Source organism: Papio anubis, chromosome 18, assembly GCF_008728515.1.
Source record: "Papio anubis isolate 15944 chromosome 18, Panubis1.0, whole genome shotgun sequence".
NCBI lineage: Eukaryota > Metazoa > Chordata > Mammalia > Primates > Cercopithecidae > Papio > Papio anubis.
The window spans coordinates 49,147,983-49,168,889 of record NC_044993.1 but is presented as its reverse complement, the minus strand read 5'-3'; the positions used below and the strand labels follow the sequence as shown (position 1 = coordinate 49,168,889).

The 20,907-nt window shown below is 36.4% G+C and overlaps 1 long non-coding RNA gene across 6 annotated transcripts in view; it reads right to left on the bottom strand.

Moving 5' to 3' along the window:
* Positions 1 to 20,907, bottom strand: part of LOC110742019 — a 93,678-nt gene that overhangs the window by 4,627 nt on the left and 68,144 nt on the right. For 4 of the 6 annotated variants that reach the window (XR_002519184.2, XR_004179822.1, XR_002519188.2 and 1 more), the window contains one exon: positions 194 to 333. The exons of 1 other annotated variant lie outside the window; for it this stretch is intronic. This is a non-coding gene — a long non-coding RNA (uncharacterized LOC110742019). Of the gene's footprint in view, positions 1 to 193; positions 334 to 15,708; positions 15,720 to 20,907 lie in introns of those variants that run through there. One more of the 6 variants, XR_002519186.2, reaches the window with a different exon arrangement.

The following is a 20,907-nucleotide window of genomic DNA, read 5'->3' as shown; positions in this document are numbered from 1 at the left end:
AAGATTTCAGAGCCCAGGCCTCATAAATATGTGGATATGAATTTGAAAATAAAATCCTTTCACATATTTCTAGTAAAATTGACTATCCAGGAAATTTTACCATTTTATTTTAAAGCTTCCCACCTCCTTCAGACTGACTCATACCCCTAGTGGTACAAATACTATAATTTAAGGGACAAAAATCTAACTTTACCAAACATCTCATAATGTAATATGTCCCAATCAATTTCTATCTTCTGCTTGCCTGAAGCCTCAACTCAGAGATCATCTCCTCCATCCACTCTGCCTTCATCAACGCAAGTAGGACGTGTTTCTTCTCCTAGGCTTTCTGTACTGAAATAGATAGGAGTCACTGTATGTATGTGGCACCACCAGGAGGGATTTAGAAAGGGAAGTAACTTGACTGGCTGGTTTTGAAGCCAGTACCTAAACAAATGTAGGAGGAGTGACTACTTGTACTTTGACTTTTATTACTTAAGACTCAAAGGTCCAGGTATAGACCTGGAAATATCCATGCATAGACAGTGGGTGCATGTTCCAACCTTCTCTGGGAAAGACTGACCTGTTAAGTCCGATTCAATCCATCTCTCTTAACCACATGCTACAGCGCTGTGATTCGGAATGCAGATGTTTGTGTCAAACAGACATAGGTATGAATACAGACTCTGATACTTTCCAATGATGTAGTGCAAGAATAGTAACACCTGGACTGGGCGCAGTGGCTCACACCTGTAATCTCAACAATTTGGGAGGCTGAGGCAGGTGGATCACATGAAGTCAGGAATTTGAGACGAGCCTGGCAAGGATGGTGAAACCCTGTCTATACCAAAAATACAGTAAGTAGCTGGGCATGGTGGCATTTGCCTGTAATCCCAGCTACTTGGGAGGCTGAGGCAGGAGAATCACTTGAACCCGGAAGGCAGAGGTTACGTGAGCCAAGATCAGCCCACTGCACTCCAGCCAGGGTGACAGAGCGAGACTCTGCCCCACCCCACCCAAAAAAGAAAGATAATGACACCTGATTTCCAGGGCACTTATGAGGATCTTCTAAATATGAAACTCAAGAAAGATTAAAGCTTTTCTATGGGAAATGATTCCACTGGCCTAGAAACAATTATTTTAAAAATTATTTGCATGCTCTACATGAAGAAAATGCTTAAAGATAGTAGAGGACAAAAATATGGCATGAACAAATGGGAAACCATATTCTTGTTTTGGATTATAAGACAAATATTATAAATTATGAATTCTTCCTCAATTAATTTATATATTCAGTATGATTTTATTAAAATGTGCCAACAGGCTTGTTTTTGAAACAAATAAGGTGATATCAGAATTCACATTAAAAAATCAAAACGAAGTAAAATTTATGAAAAAGAGTTTTGAAGATTAATGCCATCAGATATAAAGAAATATTATAAGGCTAAAATAACTAAAATAGTGTGGTTACAGCAAATGAATAAAGAGAGGTAAATAGAAGAAAATAGAGAAGCTAAAATTTGAAGCAAAAGCAGGTAAATTTAACACATTATAAAGAAAGTGCATATTAGTGGGAAGAAAGGTAAATTAATAAATTTTGGTAAAAAAATTGAAAGTCATATGAAAATAACCTGGGTCCCTACTTCAAGCCTTATAATAAACACATTACAGATAAAGTAAATATTTTAACACAAAAATAATTAAATCAGACAAGAGAATATTCTACAACGACAAAAGAAAATAAACCACATCATACTCAATGGTAAAAGACAATCAACTTTTTACCTAAGATCAGGAACATGAAAAGGACATCTGCTTTCACCATTGCTATTAAAAATTATACTAGAAGTTCTAGCTAAAGAGTTTAGGCAAGAAAAAGAATTAAATTGTAAAGGAAGAAGTAAAACTATCCCAATTTACAAATGACAAGATCCTATATATAGAAAATACCCCAAATCCACAAAGTCACAAAACTAATACAGCTAATAAATGAATTCATTAGTTTCAAGGTACGATGTCAACACACAAAAAGAAGTTAGTTATGTTTCTATACACCAGCAATGAACAATTCATAAAAGAAAATAAAACAATCTCAATTACAATAGTATCCGGAATAATAAAATTCTAAGAATAAATTTAACCAAGCAGGTGAAAAACTTATATATGGAAAACTATAAAGCAATGCTGAAATAAATTAAAGAAGATATAAATAAATGACAAGACATCTCATTTCTTGGATTTTGAAGACTTAACAGTTTTAAGATGGCAATACTAACCAAAGATACCTACAAAATCAATGCAATCCCTGTCAGAACTCTAACAGTCCAACAATCTTTTTGGTAGAAATAAAAAAGCTAATTTTCAAATTTATAGAGAATTGCAAGGGACCATGAATATCTAAAATGATATTGAAAAATAACGAAGTAGGAGGACTCACAGTTCTCAGCAACTCCAGACTTACTTAAAAACATGAAGTAACCAAAACGTTATGGTACAAGCACAAGGGTATCAAATCCATTCAGTTGGGAAAGAACATCCTCTTCAACAAATGGTGCTGAGGCAACTTGATATCCACATTTAAACAAAGACACTATAAAGTTGCACGTGTATACCTATGTAACCTGCACTTTCTGCACATGTACCCCAGAAGATAAAGTATAATAAAAAAAATTTGTTAAAGTTATACCTCTATCTCATAATACACAAAAAATTAATTCAAAATGGACTAGTAACCTAAATATAGGGGCTAAAACTATAAAATTTTATAAGAAAACATATGGGTAAGACCTCATGTTCTTGGATTTGGCAATTGTTAGATATGACACCGAAAGCATGGGCAACAAAAGAAAAGATAGATAACTGAGCCTCATCAAAATTAAAAACTTGTATATCACAGGACATCATCAATAAAGTGAAAAAAATACCTGTAGAAAAGGAGATGATATTTACAAATCATATATTTGATAGCGGTCCAGTGTCTAAAATATATTTTTAAAAACTCTTACAAAAATTAACCAAAGACAAATAATCCAATCCAAAAAATGGCAAAAGACTTGAGGAGACATTTCTCCAAAAATGATATACAAATGGACAGCAAGCACATGAGAAGATTCTCAACATAATTAGTCATTAATGAAATGCAAATAAAAACTACAATATGTTATTACTTCACACCCACTAGGATAGCTATAATAAGTAAAAATGGGGAAATATCAAATATTGGCAAGGAAGTAGAGAAATTGGAACATTTATACATTGCTGACGGAACTGTAAATGGAGCAGTCACTATGAAAAACAGCTTGATGGTTTCTCAAAAAGTGAAATATAAAATTATCATGTGACCCAGCAATTCCACTACTAGGTATATACTCAAACAATGAAAAGCAGATACTAAAACAAACACTTGTGCACAAATGGTATAGCATCATATTCACAATAGCCAAAGGTAGTATTAACCCAAACACCCATCAACCAATGAATGAATAAATAAATTGTGATCTATGCATGAAGTGGAATATTATTTAGCTATAAAAAGGAATGAAATACTGATATATGCTACAACATAAATGAACCCTGAAAACCAAACACCACATGTTCTCACTCATAGGTGGAAATTGAACAATGAGAACACTTGGACACAGGAAGAGGAACATCACACACGGGGGCCTGTCATGTGGTGGGGGACTGGGGGAGGGATAGCATTAGGAGATACACCTAATGTAAATGACAAGTTAATGGGTGCTGCACACCAACATGGCACATGTTTACCTATGTAACAAACCTGCACGTTGTGCACATGTACCCTAGAACTTAAAGTATAATAGTAATTTAAAAAAAGCACCCCATATCCAAAACATTTCAGGTCTTAAGCATTTTGGATGTGGGGTACTAAAAAAAAATTATTGTCTCAATTTCAGAGCCTGTTATTCATCTAGTCAGGGATTCAATTTCTTCCTGGTTTAGTCTTGGGAGGGTGTATGTGTCCAGGAATATATTCATTTCTTCTAGATTTTCTAGTTTATTTGCATAGAGGTGTTTATAGTATTCTCTGATGGTAGTTTGTTTTAAGAGGTTAAGGGATCCCAGAAAGAATCGAGACTGTGGCAGGACAATCTAATTATATTAGAAATATATGAAACAACCTCACTGAACACGGTGAGAAAAGAATGTGCCGACTAGTAAACCAGACACAGAAAGAAAAATACTGCATGATCTCACTCACATGTGAAATCCAAAAAAACCTGTATCTAGAAACAGAGGAAAATGGTAGTTACTAGGGGCTGTGGTGGGTGTAGGGGTGGGAATGGGGAGATGTAGGTCAAGAGATACAGAGTTTCAGTTATGTAGGATGAATATGTCTAGGGATGTAATGTTTAGGATGAGAACTACAGCTAATAATATTGTATTATGTACTGAAAATTTGCTACAAGAGTAGATTTTAGGTGATCTTACCACCCACACAAGTAACTGTGTGAGATGATATATATGTTAATTTGCTTGACCACAGTAATAATAATGTCACTATATATGTACATCTATATCAAAACATCATGCTTTATACCCTAAATATATACAATAAAAAAGAAATAATTTCAAACTTACAGATATATAAACATAAACAAAAATTTATTTTAAAAAGAAAATATGTTGACCTAATTAACTTTGGAAATTAATGGAGTCTGCAAGACAAAAGGAACTGCACATAGTATTATATACTCTAGTTGATATAGTTGTTTCACATGCACAGAAGGGTTCACAATTCTGTTAGTAGTATGCAGGTATACTGGAACTGAACAATTAAATAGATGGAGGATCGATAGTAGAAACCAGATTTTTCACTGTTGGAATGGGAATTTACAGACCAACAAAGGGGAGGAAGCTAGAATAAATCATGTGGCAATAGATGAGAGTTAAAAACATAATCACAAGCTCAATTTTAACTTAATATAGATACAAATGGTTATACATAAAAATATGTGTAGATATGTATACATACACAGGCTGCTGTACACACATATATTTTACTCTTCTGCTGAAAGTTTCTAAAAGAAATAGCACCCAAATAGCAACAAGACGACCTAGTGCTCAGCTCTTTGTTTCTAATGCCATTCACCATTAGAAGAAACCAGGCTCCTCAGAGAAATGAATTGTTCTAGGACAGGGGTACAAAAAACACAAGATGAGCCTGGGACATCTTGTATTGCCAGGAAAGAAGAAAGTTCTAAAAAAATCAATGGGGTATATCAAAAGGGCACAAGAATCAACGGAAAGAGCTCCTAATGGCCAGAATGGAACAATTTAAGCAGTAAATAAATTAAGTAGTATTGGATCTTAATCCAAAGTATAAAATAAATATCCATAAGTCTATGCCAATATATATAAATGGTTGAATGAATTAATAAAAGGGAGAAAAGAGACAAATCTCCCATGCCAAAGAATTCCAAATGAATTATGTAGATAGTCCATCCCAAAGGAGAGGGAGCATAACTCCTTATGTGCAGACCCTTCACAGTAACTTCCTTTCAAAGCCTAAGTACAGTATAAAGAAGGGGTCAAAATAGTAATTTACAGTGGAGACACCTGACTAACATTACTTCAGTCAGATGATTAAGGTCAACATCAGCCATAAAACATGGTAAACCATTGATATGATGAGATGAAAATGGCACTTTCCCTCTGTAATCTTTCTCCCCCAAACCCATAAACCCAGTCTAATCATGACGATAGCGTCAAACACACTACAAAAGAGGCGGGGGGTGGTGGCTAACAAAATATCTGACCAATACTCTTCAAAACTATTAAGATCTTGAAAAATAAGCGAAGACTGAGAAACCATCACAAACCAAAGGAGGCCAGGGAGTCATGACAACTAAATGCAATGTGATATCCTAAGTTGGACCCTGAATCAAGCAAAAAGAGAGGATGCTAGGTAAAAATCTAAGGGCATCTGAATAAACTATGGATATTCGTTAATATTAACATATCAATATTGGTTCATTGATTGTAACAAATAGTAATATTTGTAGAAGGTAAATGGGAACTTTCTGTACTATCCTTCTGATTTTTCTTTAAATCAAAAACTGTTCTAAAAAAAAAGTCTAATAATTTTTTTAAATCATTAAAAGGAAAAACAGAGGGCCAGGCACGGTGGCTCACGCCTGTAATCCCAGCACTTTGAGAGGCCGAGGCAGGCGCATCACGAGGTCAGGAGATCAAGACCATCCTGGCTAACACAGTGAAACCCCATCTCTACTGAAAAATACAAAAATATTAGCCGGGCATGGTGGTGGGCGCCTGTAGTCCCAGCTACTCGGGAGGCTGAGGCAGGAGAATGGTGTAAACTCGGGAGGCGGAGCTTGCAGTGAGCCGAGATAGCGCCGCTGCACTACAGCCTGGGCAACGGAGCGAGACTCTGTCTCAAAAAAAAAAAAAAAAAAAGGAAAAACAGAGATAGGATAATTTTTAAAACATCTCACTAAAAGCGGTGGAACTTTCTTTAAGTCTATGAAAAGCACAGAAAATTTGTAAATCAATAATAAAAATCTTCTGTGCAAAACAAAAAGCAAAAATGAAAGCAAACCATGGCAGTGTATAAAGACACACAAAAACCTTGGGAAAGATTTACAGTATATAGCTCTTTATAGAGCAACTATTTTTAAAACATAGAATTACCATGAATCAATAAGAAAAATGCCAGCAATACAACCAAGAAATAAAGACACGAGCAGACAGCTCACATGGAAACGTCATTAGTGTGACAGTCAACGTCTATGCTAAGCGGCAAAGGTGGCAGTGCTTTCTTCGCCAGGGCAACCACCGGGTTGCGATTTGAATGCTCCTGCAGGTGCATAGCTCACACGCCTAACTTGCGGGTATTGCAGAAGATTCTGTGGTATTACTGATATCCTTGGATAAATTACTTTACTACTTGAATGAGCGGAAGTAGATTCACTGACTTGCAAAGCTTGCAATTGGTGCAAGAAGGAGAGGATGGCTGGAGAAGGGGAAGGTTGATATGTGTGTCAGTCTGGATGGGTAAGATTGCATCACAGTAAGAAATAAACTCGGCAGGACGTGGTGGCTCACGCTGGTAATCCCAGGACTTTGGGAGGCCAAGACGGGCAGATCACCTGAAGTCAGGAGTTTGAGACCAGCCTGGCCATTATGGTGAAACCCCGTCTCTTGTAAAAAATACAAAAATTAGTCGGCCTTGGTGGCGGGCGGCTGTAATTCCAGCTACTCGGAATGCTGAGGCCGGAGAATCGCTTGAACCCTGGAGGTGGAGGTTGCAGTGGGCCGAGATCAGGCCACTCCACTCCAGCCTGGGCAACAGAGTGATTCCATTTCACAAAAGGAAAAGAAAAGAAAAGAAAAGAAAAGAGAAACCCACAATCTCAAGGACTTTATTTATATAATGAAGGTTATTTATCAGTCACAAGATTCTTCAGACGGTACGGGGTGACTCTCAGGGGTAACTGTTCTCCAATTAGTGTATCAGTCTCCAGGCTACCTTAATTCTGAAAAACATAGCCTCCTCCATGATCACTGCAGTAGGGTAAAAGCAGTGAGTTTCTCACTGCTAAATGGATGCTTCAGGTCAGTATTAACACATTTATTTCTGTTCATAGTCAATTGGTCCAAACTAGTCATTTTGTCCGAACTGGAAGAAGATAAAAAACAGATATGGCAAATACTAATAATGTCTTTTTTTTTTTTTTTTTTTGAGATGGAGTCTCGCTCTTTTGCCCAGATTGGAATGCAGTGGCCCTGTCTCAGCTCACTGCAAGCTCCGACTCCCAGGTTCACCCCCATTCTCCTGCCTCAGCTGGGACTACAGGCGCCCGCCACCACGCCTGGCTAATTTTTTGTATTTTTAGTAGAGATGGGGTTTCACCGTGTTAGCCAGGATGGTCTTGATCTCCTGACCCCATGATCCGCCCGCCTCGGCCTCCCAAAGTGCTGGGATTACAGGCGTGAGCCACCGCGCCTGGCCGGCAAATACTAATAATTTCTATGACACACCCACATTTACTTGGTTCTTTTCCAAAATTTATGATTTGTTCTTGAAACTAGTTTGTGTCCTTCTATTCAAACATTATTGGTAATAGAGTTGTATTTAGTATTCTAGTAGACTTAAGCCAGATACTCTTCCTGGGATATTCTTCAATGTTTTTGGTTTCAAATACTGTTGTATTCAGTTAGCTGTATAATTGGGAATTTTCATTCCCAGCTTCTTTCCTGAGCTCCATATCCAGACTTCTTATTTTCTACCCATTTTTGGCCAAATTTCCCATGAGTACCATAAGGTATATAAAATTTCACACAATATTATCTTCTTCAGTGAACTTTCTTGTCCTTGACTTCTATTTAATAGAAGAATCCTTCTGGGGCGCCCAGATTTTTTTCTAAAATATTCCTTACATTTGTGCCATGATAGGTTATCAAAACAAACTCAAAGCAACCTCCTTATCTCAATATTACATTCATTCTTTCAACAAGTTTTTAAACAAATACTATGTGTTTGGAACTATGCTTGGCTACACAGGCAACTCAATTGCCCACTAGAATGGTAACCAGCTCTACTTAGAGTAAAGCAAAGCAAATAAACAAGCAAACAAAAAGTTTTGGATTTTCAATAATGTAATATCCATAAAGTCCTGCATCCAACAAAAAATTACCAGAGATCACAAAAATCAGGAAAATGTGATCCTTGACTAAAAGAAGTATCAGTCTATATATATGCAAATGGAATAAACACTTCAACAAAAAGCAGAAAGCCATAAAACACAATTATAGGCTGAGTACAATTGATCTACTTTAAGTATAAATTCAAACAAAGCTTTTAAAAAGAGATGACTCATGAAAGAATGCTACTGCTTTAGGTAATAACAATGGATTAATGGGTTTCTTGCCTGGAGGTGTTGGAAAATACAACTGTGTGGGTTGGAAACGACAGAAAGCAGAATCTGGGGCTTAGAATGGCAAAACACTAGGAAATATAAGGAGGAATTTGGGGAAGTAAGTTATACATAGTAGGACCTAGAGCCAGAATCTAATAACAAGCTCTACCCAAATCACTAACTGACTGCTCAACTAGGCATAAGACAAACAGAAAACAAATAGGAAAATGACAGACAATGCATGAGAAAGAAGATCTGTCTTTGAAGGTAGAAATACTCATGAGACTTGCTCATTGCTGGTCTTTTTAACTAAAAGTTGTTCTCCAACTTTCACATAGTTTGGGCTGAGCATGCTTTCTGTGAAAATAATTGTCTGACTATTAAACTATGCATGTAAAGTGAGAGTCCTAGAGGGCCAAGCTAAAAAGTAACAGCTGTTATAAAAATGTTTTTTAGAAAAGTAAAATTGACCCAAGAAATCAGTGGCTGCATATGTGGGGAACACAGATCTCACAGTTTGAATCCAGGCAAGTTAATTGCCAATAGCAATAAAATAATAATGATAATCATAATAAAAACACCAATAACAATTGTGCAAAGAAGAAAACAGAATCCAGAGTTATTCCAATATTTCTTCAGTCAAGAAAATTACTAGATATGCAAAGAAATAGGAAAATATGACCCATACTCAGGAAAAATATCAATGAATTAAAACTGATTCTGGGTGGGCCATAATTTTTTATTTAGCAAAGGCTTTAAAGCAGCTATTACAAATATAGGCAATGAATTAAAGAAAATATATTCAAAGAATTAAAGAATAGCATGTTAATAGTCAATGACAAGAAGATAATATTTCAACAGATAAATACAAACCGTAAAAATGAATGTTAGGAATTTTAAAGGTGAAGATTGTAATAACTAATATAAGAAATTCTCTAGAGGGGCATAGTAGAATTTTGGGGTGTCAGAGGAAAGAATCAGTGAACCTCAGTATGTGTGATAGAAATAAGAGTTCATTTTTAAGGGGGACAGAGAGACAAAGAGAGATTGAAGAAAAGTTATCAGAGCCGTTTGTATCTATCCAATAAGATCAAGTATGCTAGCACAAGTGCCATTGAACTTCCAAAAGAAAAAAAGAGAGAGAAAAAATGGCAAAAAAAAAAAAAAAAAAATCAAACATTAACTCACAGATCTGAGAGGCACAATAAACCTTAAAACACTTAAACACGGAGGAAACCACATTAGACCTGGAGCAAACCACTGAAAGCCAAAAATAAAGAGGAAATCCTAAAAAAGCAGGAGAAAAAAAATGACAAATAACTTTCAGGTGAAGAATAACATGATTGGTGACTGACTTCTCAAATAAAACAGCAAAGAATTAAAAGTAACTGAAATAAAATATTCAAAGTGCTTTAAAAAAGAAAACCAAAGAAATGAAAATTGTAAACCAAGAATTCTATATGTAACAAAACTATGTCTCAAGAAAGAAGAGAAAGGCATTTTCAGATTGTTAGCACAAAGTTAATAACTAGATTAAGGTTAACACTATACTGATTGATTTACATGTATATATACATCATATAGATTAAAAGCAATAGCACAAAGCAGGAAGAAATGGAATTATACCAATGCAAACCTCTTCTATTTCACTGTAAGTAATTCAGCATGACCTTTAAGTGGACTGTGATAATTAAAGATGCATAATAAAATCTACAGAGCAATGGACTAAAAATAATGTGAAGGAATAAAGATGAAATGTGAAATAAGGGATGAAAATACTCTGTTAAAAATGTTTGTTTTCCACAAAGAAGGGAGAAAAATGGCAAAAGAAGTACAAAAAAGGAATAAGGCAAACAGAAAACAAAGAATAAAATGACAGACAAGTCAAAATGTATCAATAGTTACGTTAAATGTAAACAGATTAAACATTCCAATCAAATGGCAAAAGTTGCAAGAGTCAACTTTAAAAAGTAAGATATAACTGACAGATTCCAACAAGAAATGCATTTTAAATTCAAAGGTAGTTGTGATAAAAAGATGAAAAGTGATATACTATGTAAATGATGTACATAAAAGAGCTGGACTTACTGTAATATAATAATATCAGATAAAATGAACTTTAGGAGAAGGAGTTTACTGAAGCCATAGAGAGATATGTCATAACGATAAAAGGGGCAAGCCAGTATGAGTAATAATTACAAATATATATTCACATAATAGGAGGGCCACAAAATACATGAAGCAAAAGCTTATGAAATTAAAAGGAGAACTAGACATATCAACACTGATAGATGGAGGTATTAATACTCTTCTCAACATTTGAGCGAACCACTATACAGATAATCAGTAAGTGTAAAATATGAGAAAGACAATATTAACCAATTAACCTTATTAACAATTATAGAACCCTCTACCGAATGATAAGAGAATAACATCAAATAAAATGGACTCTTTTAAAATATATATGGAACATTCACAAAGTGAGACCATTTAAAAGTATACATGGAACATTCACAAAGTTAGACAATTTTCTGGACTATAAAGCTAGACTCAATAAAATTTTAAAAATTTAAATCATTCATGGTATATTTTCCAAACACTACAAACTAAATTATAAATCAATTACAGAAATACATCTTGGAAATCTTTAAATTTTGGAAATTAAAAAATGCACTTCTAAAAATATTCCTTAGACATAAAAAGAAAGCAAAAGGGAAATTAAAAAATATAAACTGAATTTAAAATAAAAATACCAGAAGATGGCTGAATAGGAACAGCTCCAGTCTGCAGCTCCCAATGTGATCAATGCAGAAGACAGGGGATTTCTGCATTTCCAACTGAGGTACCTGGTTCATCTCACTGGGACTGGTTGGACAGTGGGTGCAGCCCATGGAAGGTGAGCTGAAACAGGGTGGGGCGTTGCTTCACCCGGGAAGTGCAAAGGGTCAGGGGATTTCCCTTTCCTAACCAAGGGAAGCCAGGACAGATTGTACCTGGAAAAATGGGACACTTCTGCCCAAATACTGTGCTCTTCCCATGGTCTTAGCAACCAGCAGACCAGGAGATTCTCTCCCGTCCCTAACTCTGCAGGTCCCACATCCATGGAGCCTTGCTCGCTACTAGGCAGCAGTCTGAGATCAACCTGCAAGGCTGCATCCCGGCAGGGGGAAGGGTCATCTGCCATTGCTGAGGGTTGAGTAGGTAAACAAAGTGGCCAGAAAGCTTGAACTGGGCAGAACCAACTGCAGCTCAGCAAGGTCTACTGCCTCTATAGACTCCACCTCTGTGGGCAGGGCATAGCTGAACAAAAGGCAGCAGAAACTTCTGCAGACTTGAACGTCCCTGTCTGACAGCTCTGAAGAGAGCAGTGGTTCTCCCAGCATGGCATTTGAGTTCTAAGAACAGACAGACTACATCCTCAGGTGGGTCCCTGACTCCCATGTAGCCTAAATGGGAGACACCTCTTAGCAGGGGCCAAAAGACACTTCATTCAGGTGGGTGCCCCTCTGGGATGAAGCTTCCAGAGGAAGTGTCAAGCAGCAATATTTGCTGTTCTGTGATATTTGCTGTTATGCAGCCTCCGCTGGTGATACCCAGGCAAACAGGGTCTAGAGTGGACCTCCAGCAAACTCCAACAGACCTGCAGCTGAGGGATCTGACTGTTAGAAGGAAAACTAACAAACAGAAAGGAATAGCATCATCAACAACAAAAAGAACAACCACATCAAAACCAAATCTGTAGGTCACCAATATCAAATACCAAAGGTAGATAAAACCACAAAGATGGGGAGAAACCACAGCAGAAAAGCTGAAAATTCTAAAAACCAGAGTACCTCTTCTTCTCCAAAGTATTGCAGCTCCTCGCCAGCAAAGGAACAAAGCTGAACGGAGAATGACTTTGACAAGTTGACAGAAGTAGGCTTCAGAAGGTTGGTAATAACAAACTTCTCCGAGATAAAGGAGCATGTTCTAACCCATCACAAGGAAGCTAAAAACCTTGAAAAAAAGGTTAGATGAATAGCTAAATAGAATAAACAGTGTAGAGAAGACCTTAAATGACCTGATGGAGCTGAAAACCATGGCACGAGAACTTCGTGACACATGCACAAGCTTCAATAGCCAATTCAATCAAGTGGAAGAAAGGATACCAGTGATTGAAGATCAAATTAATGAAATAAAGAGAGAAGACAAGTTTAGAGAAAAAAGAGTAAAAAGAAACGAACAGATCCTACAAGAAATATGGGACTGCATGAAAAGACCAAATCTACATTTGATTGGTGTACCTGAAAGTGACTGGGAGAATGGAACCAAGTTGGAAAACACTCTTCAGGATATTATCCAGGAGAACTTCCCCAACCTAGCAAAGCAGGCCAACATTCAAATTCAGGAAATACAGAGAACACCACAAAGATACTCCTCAAGAAAAGCAACCCCAAGAAACATAATTGCCAGATTCACTGAGGTTGAAATGAAGGAAAAAGTGTTAAGGGCAGCCAGAGAGAAAGGTTGGGTTACCCACAAAGGGAAGCCCATCAGACTGATAGTGGATCTCTTGGCAGAAACCCTCCAAGCCAGAAGAGAATGGGGGCCAATATTCAACATTCTTAAAGAAAAGAATTTGCAACCTGGAATCTCCTATCCAGCCAAACTAAGCTTCATAAGTGAGGGAGAAATAAAATCCTTTACATACAAGCCAATGCTGACAGATTTTGTTACCACTAGGCCTGCCTTACAAGAGCTCCTGAAGGAAGCACTAAACATGGAAAGGAACAACAGGTACCAGCCACTGCAAAAACATGCCAAATGGTAAAGACCATTGATTCTATGAAGAAACTGCATCAATTAATGGGCAAAATAACCAGCTAACATCATAATGACAGGGTCAAATTCACACATAACAATATTAACCTTAAATGTAAATGGGCTAAATGCCCCAATTAAGAGACACAGACTTGCCAATTGGATACAGTCAAGACCCATCAGTGTGCTATATTCAGGAGACACATCTCACATGCAGAGACACACATAAGCTCAAAATAAAAAGGATGGAGGAAGATCTACCAAGCAAATGCAAAGCAAAAAAAGCAGGGGTTGCAATCCAAGTCTCCGATAAAACAGACTTTAAACCAAAACAGATCAAAAGAGACAAAGAAAGGAATTGCATAATGGTAAAGGGATCAATTCAACAAGAAAAGCTAACAATCCTAAATATGTATGCACCTAATATAGGAGCACCCAGATTCATAAATCAAGTCCTTAGAGACCTACAAAGAGATTTAGACTCCCACACAATAATAATGGGAGATTTTAACACCCCACCGTCAATAGTAGACAGATCAACGAGACAGAAGGTTAATAAAGATATCCAGGACATGAACTCAACTCTGCATCAAGTGGACCTAATAGACATCTACAGAACTCTCCACCGCAAATCAACAGAATATACATTCTTCTCAGCACCACATCACACTTATCTGAAATTGGCCATATAATTGGAAGTAAGGTACTCCTCAGCAAATGTAAAAAAACAGAAATCACAACAAAGTGTCTCTCAGACCATAGTGGAATCAAATTAGAACTCAGGATTAAGAAACTCACTCAAAACCGCACAACTGCATGGAAATTGAACAACCTGCTCCTGAATGACTACTTGGTAAACAACAAAATGAAGGCAGTAATAGATATGTTCTTTGAAACCAATGTGAACAAAGATACAATGTACCAGAATCTCTGGGACACATTTAAAGCAGTGTGTAGAGGAAAATTTATAGCACTAAATGCCCACAAGAGAAAGCAGGAAAGATCTAAAATTGACACCCTAGCATCACAATTAAAAGAACTAGAGAAGCAAAAGCAAACAAATTCAAAAGCCAGCAAAAGGGAAGAAATAACTAAGATCAGAGCAGAACTGAAGGAGACAGAGACACAAAAAACCCTTCAAACAATCAATGAATCCAAGAGATGGTTTTTTTTAAAAGATCAACAAAATTGATAGACCACTAGCAAGACTAGTAAAGAAGAAAAGAGAGAAGAATCAAATAGACACAATAAAAAATGATAAAGGGGATATCACCACTGATCCCACAGAAATACAAGCTACCATCAGAGAATACTATAAACACCTCTATGCAAATAAGAAATTAGAAAATCTAGAAGAAATGGATAAATTCCTGGACACATACACCCTCCCAAGACTAAACCAGGAAGAAGTTGAATCTCTGAATAGACCAATAACAGGATCTGAAATTAGGGCAATAATTAACAGCCTACCAACCAAAAAAAGTCCAGGACCAGATGGATTCACAGCCAAATTCTACCAGAGGTACAAAGAGGAGCTGGTACCATTCCTTCTGAAAGTATTCCAATCAATAGAAAAAGAGGGAATCCTCCCTAACTCATTTTATGAGGTCAGCATCATCCTGATACCAAAGCCTGGCAGAGACACAACAACAACAAAAAAGAATTTTAGATCAATATCCCTGATGAACAGTGATGTGAAAATCCTCAGTAAAATACTGGCAAACCAAATCCAGCAGCATATGAAAAAGCATATCCACCACGATCAAGTTGGCTTCATTCCTGGGATGCAAGGCTGGTTCAACATATGCAAATCAATAAACGTAATCCATCACATAAACTAATCCAATGACAAAAACCACATGATTATCTCAATAGATGCAGAAAAGGCCTTTGACAAAATTCAACAGCCCTTCATGATAAAAACATTCAATAAACTAGGTATTGATAAAACGTATCTCAAAATAATAAGAGCTATTTATGACAAACCCACAGCCAATATCATACTGAATGGGCAAAAACTGGAAGCTTTCCCTTTGAAAACTGGCACAAGACAAGGATGTCCTCTCTCACCACTCCTATTTAACATAGAGTTGGAAGTTCTGGCCAGGGCAATCAGGCAAGAGAAGGAAATAAAGGGTATTCAGTTAGGAAAAGAGTAGGTCAAATTATCCCCGTTTGCAGATGACATGATTGTCTATTTAGAAAACCCCATTGTCTCAGCCCCAAATATCCTTAAACTGATAAGCAACTTCAGCAAAGTCTCGGGATACAAAATCAATGTGCAAATATCACAAGCATTCCTATACACCAACAACAGACAAACAGAGAGCCAAATCATGAGTGAACTCCCATTCACAATTGCTACAAGGAGAAGAAAATACCTAGGAATCCAACTTACAAGGAATGTGAAGGACCTCTTCAAGGAGAACTACAAACCACTGCTCAAGGAAATAAAGGAGAGCACAAACAAATGGAAGAACATTCCATGCTGATGGATAAGAAGAACCAATGTTGTGAAAATTGCCATACTGCCCAAGGTAATTTACAGATTGATTGCCATTCCCATCAAACTACCAATGACTTTCTTCACAGAATTGGAAAAACTACTTTAAAGTTCATATGGAACCAAAAAAAGAGCTCGCATTGCCAAGACAATCCTAAGCAAAAAGAACAAAGCTGGAGGCATCATGCTACCTGATGTCAAACAATACTACAAGGCCACAGTAACCAAAACAGCATGGTACTGGTACCCAAACAGATATATAGAACAATGGAAGAAAACAAAGGTCTCAGAAATAACACCACACATTGACAACTGTCTGATCTTCGATAAACCTGACAAAAACAAAAAAATGTGAAAGGATTCCCTATTTAATAAATGGTGCTGGGAAAACTGGCTAGCCATATGCAGAAAGCTGAAACTGGATCCCTTCCTTACACCTTATACAAAAATTAATTCAAGATGGATTGGATTAAAGACTTAAATGTTAGACCTAAAACCGTAAAAATCCTAGAAGAAAACCTAGGCAATACCATTCAGAACATAGGCATGGGCAAGGACTTCATGACTAAAACATCGAAAGCAATGGCAACAAAAGCCAAAATTGACAAATGGGATCTAAGTAAACTAAAGAGCTTCTGCACAGCAAAAGAAACTACCACCAGAGTGAACAGGCAACCTACAGAATGAGAGAAAATGTTTGCAATCTACCCATCTGACAAAGGGATAATATCCAGAATCCACAAAGAACTTAAACGAATTTACAAGAAAAAAATAAACAATTCCATTAAAAAGTGGGCAAAAGATATGAACAGATACTTCTCAAAAGAAGACATTTTTGCAGCCAATAGACACATGTAAAAATGCTCATCATCACTGATCATCAGAGAAATGCTAATCAAAGCCACAATGAGATTCCATCTCATGCCAGTTAGAATGGCAGTCATTAAAAAGTCAGGAAACAACAGATGCTGGAGAGGATGTGGAGAAATAGGAACGCTTTTACACTGTTGGTGGGAGTGTAAATTAGTTCAACCATTGTGGACAACAGTGTGGAGATTCCTCAAAGATCTAGAACTAGAAATAGCATTTGACCCAGCAATCCCATTACTGGGAATATACCCTAAGGATTATAAAACATGCTACTATAAAGATACATGTACACATATGTTTTTTGGGGCACTGTTCACATTAGCAAAGACTTGGAACCAACCCAAATGTCCATCAGTGATAGACTGGATTAAGAAAATGTGGCACATATACACCATGGAATACTATGCAGCCATAAAAAAGGATGAATTCATGTCCTTTGTAGGGACACGGATGAAGCTGGAAACCAGCACTCTTGGCATACTATCACAAGGACAAAACCAAACACTGCATGTTCTCACTCATAGGTGGGAACTGAACAATGAAAACACTTGGACACAGGGTGGGGAACATCACACACTGGGGCATGTCATGGGATGGAGGCCTGGGGGAGGGATAGCATTAGGAGAGATACCTAATGTAAATGACGAGTTAATGGGTGCAGCACACCATCGTGGCACATGTATACATATGTAACAAACCTGCATGTTGTGCACATGTACCCTGAAACTTAAAGTATAATGAAGATAAAATAAAATAAAATACCAAAATATATAGGATGAAACCAAAGCAGTGCATAAAAGGAAATGTATAGCATTAAATTGCTGTATTAGAAAAAGAACAAAGATGTAAAACCAGACATCTGATTGCACCCAAAGAAAATTAAATTATACCCAAAGTTAGTAAAGAAATGAATAATGATAAGAGAGAAAATTATTGAAAAAGAAAAAGCAAACAGAAAAGCAGTAGAAAAAATCGGTGATACAGAAGCTGGTTCTTTGAACAGGTTGACAAAGTTGATAAATCACTAGCCAGCTGACTTTAAAAAAATAAGAGAAGAAGCAATTTAACAGTATTAGAAATGGAAAAGGGGTATCACTATAGTTCATACAGACTTTACAGAAAAATAAGGAAATAGATGAGCTACTTTGTGTCAATATCTTGAAAATCTAGATGAAATTGTCAAATACTTTGAAAGTCATAGATTTCAAAAAATGAAATTAACACCATAAATGGCAACTACACACACATTTAAATGGCTAAAAATTTACAAAGCTGACAATATCAAGTTTTAGCATGGATGTGGAACAGCTGCAACAATGACAATTTATCGGTGGAGATGTAAAATATTACAATCACTTTGAGGAAACTGGTAGTTGTTCTGTGAAGCTAAGCATCCATTTACTATGTTGCCCTGCAATTGTACTCCTAGATATTTATCAAAAAAATATTAAAACACATGTCCACACAAAGACTTATAAACAAATGTTCACAGAAGTTTTATTCATAATAGTCCAAAACTAAAAACAAAATTTCATTACCAAGTGCGAGCATTAAAAACTTGTGGCATACAATGGATACTTCTTGGAAATAAAAGGGAACAAATATCTTATATGTGCGCGTGGATGAATCTCAAAACACACACTAAAAAAAAGAGCCAGAACCAGATATAAAATAATACATACTATTTGATTCCATCCATATGAGGCTGGAGGAAACAGTTATAATCCCTAGCGACCAAAAGCAACTTAGTGGCTGGCGAGAGTGGATGCAAAATTAATGGAGAAATGGCACAAGCAAACTTTTTATGGGGACAAAAATGTTCAATATTTTATTGTAGTTGTTATTGTTTCAGAGATGATGTTTGCCCAAAGTCATTCATCTGTGCATTTGAAATGCATGCATTTTATTGTATATAAATTATCCCTCAATAGAGTTGATTTTTAAAATAAATAACATTTTCCTAATGAATGAGATTTAGCATTCTTTCTATTCTTTTTATAACCTTTTGAAATTTCTCTACTGTTGGCTTTCTATGTATGTTTTGCCTACTTTTTTTCCTTCGAGAATGCAGAGCTTTTTTCTTATCCAGTGCTTGATATATTTAGAATTTTTTTTCTGTTATCTGCTGAATTTCTGTTGTTACTTTCTAGATTTGCCATTATTCTTTTCACTCAATATGGTGGTTTTTAAAACATTTTAGATTGTGGCTTGCTTCTAATTCAAATAGTTAATGACGCTCTTTGTTCACAGATTAAACTATGGAAAACAGTACGTCATAACAGTTATGAGTGTAAGCTTTGGTATAAGAAGTACCTGACTTCAAAGCCCAATCTCTTCACTTTCCTGTACTCTCTCTTTTGGAAAGTTATTTGACTTCTCTAAGCCTCCATTTTATTACTTGTTTATTCAGAACAATATCTCATGGGAATTACTTTGAAATAATGTTGGTTGACTTAGAAACAACTTTCATGGATGAATGTCAAAATTTTTAAATATTAATGTTTGTGGTTTAATCATATATATGTGCATCTGTGTTCAAACCATATATATATGTGTATGTGTATATATATGGGAATGTGTATATATATACACTCACACACGTAGATATATTAATATAATGACGGCACACAATACTGGGAATGTTACAACTTTTTTAAAGTGGTAATATTGTTATTTATAAAATCCAACTTCTGATGTTGTGAGTTAAGGCCCTCCATGATCTGAATAAATCTATCTTTTAAATCAGTATTTTTGGTCATGTACAGTGCTTCATGCCTGTAACCCCAGCACTTTGGGAGGCTGAGGCAGAAGGATCTCTTGAGGCCAGGAGTTTGAGACCAGCCTGGGAAACATAATGAGGCCCCATCTTTACAACAATACTATAAGAACTAGCTGGGCATGGTGCCATGCACCTGTGGTCCCAACTATTCTTGAGGCTAAGTTGGGAGGATCACCTGAGCTGAGAGTTTCTGGCTGCTGTGAGCTATGATCTCAGCCATGTACTCCGGCCTGGATGACAGAGTCAGATCATGTCTCATTAAAAAAATAAATAAATAAGTATTTTTACTACTTCACGCATCCCAATTTTGGTTGCCATACATTGCATCTGCTTTCTATCTCTGTATCTTTGTGTATACCTTCTTATGCATAATGCTCATCTTTACTTCTCGGCAGTCCCAAATTGCTTGACATCCTTCACAGCCCAGCTCAGATGCTACCTTCTCCAAAAACTGCCCTGATATGAGTGCCTTCCTATTTGTAGTCTCATAACACTTATTTCTTTCTTCTTATAAATTCTTTCTTTCACTGTAGTACATTCTGCATATCTATTTCTTTCTCATTGATGCAATGATCAATTTTCCAGATACGGAGACTGTGTCTTGCTCTTTTCTGTTGTTTTTGAAATGCTCAGTATTTTCTGTGTTTATTTGTGCTCCATTGCATTAAGTCAAGTTCATTTATTCACTCAACAAATACATATTCGAGATCTAGTGTGAATCAAATAGCGAAAAAAGACACCTTTAGTATTACATGTACAAATCACAATAAACGTTATGAAGGCAAAAAAAGAAAAACTAAAGTAAGAGAGTTTAGTAGGCAGCCAGTAAGATGGGCTTCGATGATTCTCACCTCCTGACATGCATGCATTTGTGGCAAAACACTTCTAATGAATAAAATTTGGCAGAAGAGATGGGACATCTCTTGAGATTAGGTTATAAAAAGATCGCATCATCTATATATAAATAGCCAACAGGTATATGAAATCATTAGAGAAGTGCAAATCAAAACCATGATGCTATATCCTCTCACCCCAGTTAAAATGGCTTTTATAAAAAAGACAGGCAGTAACAGATA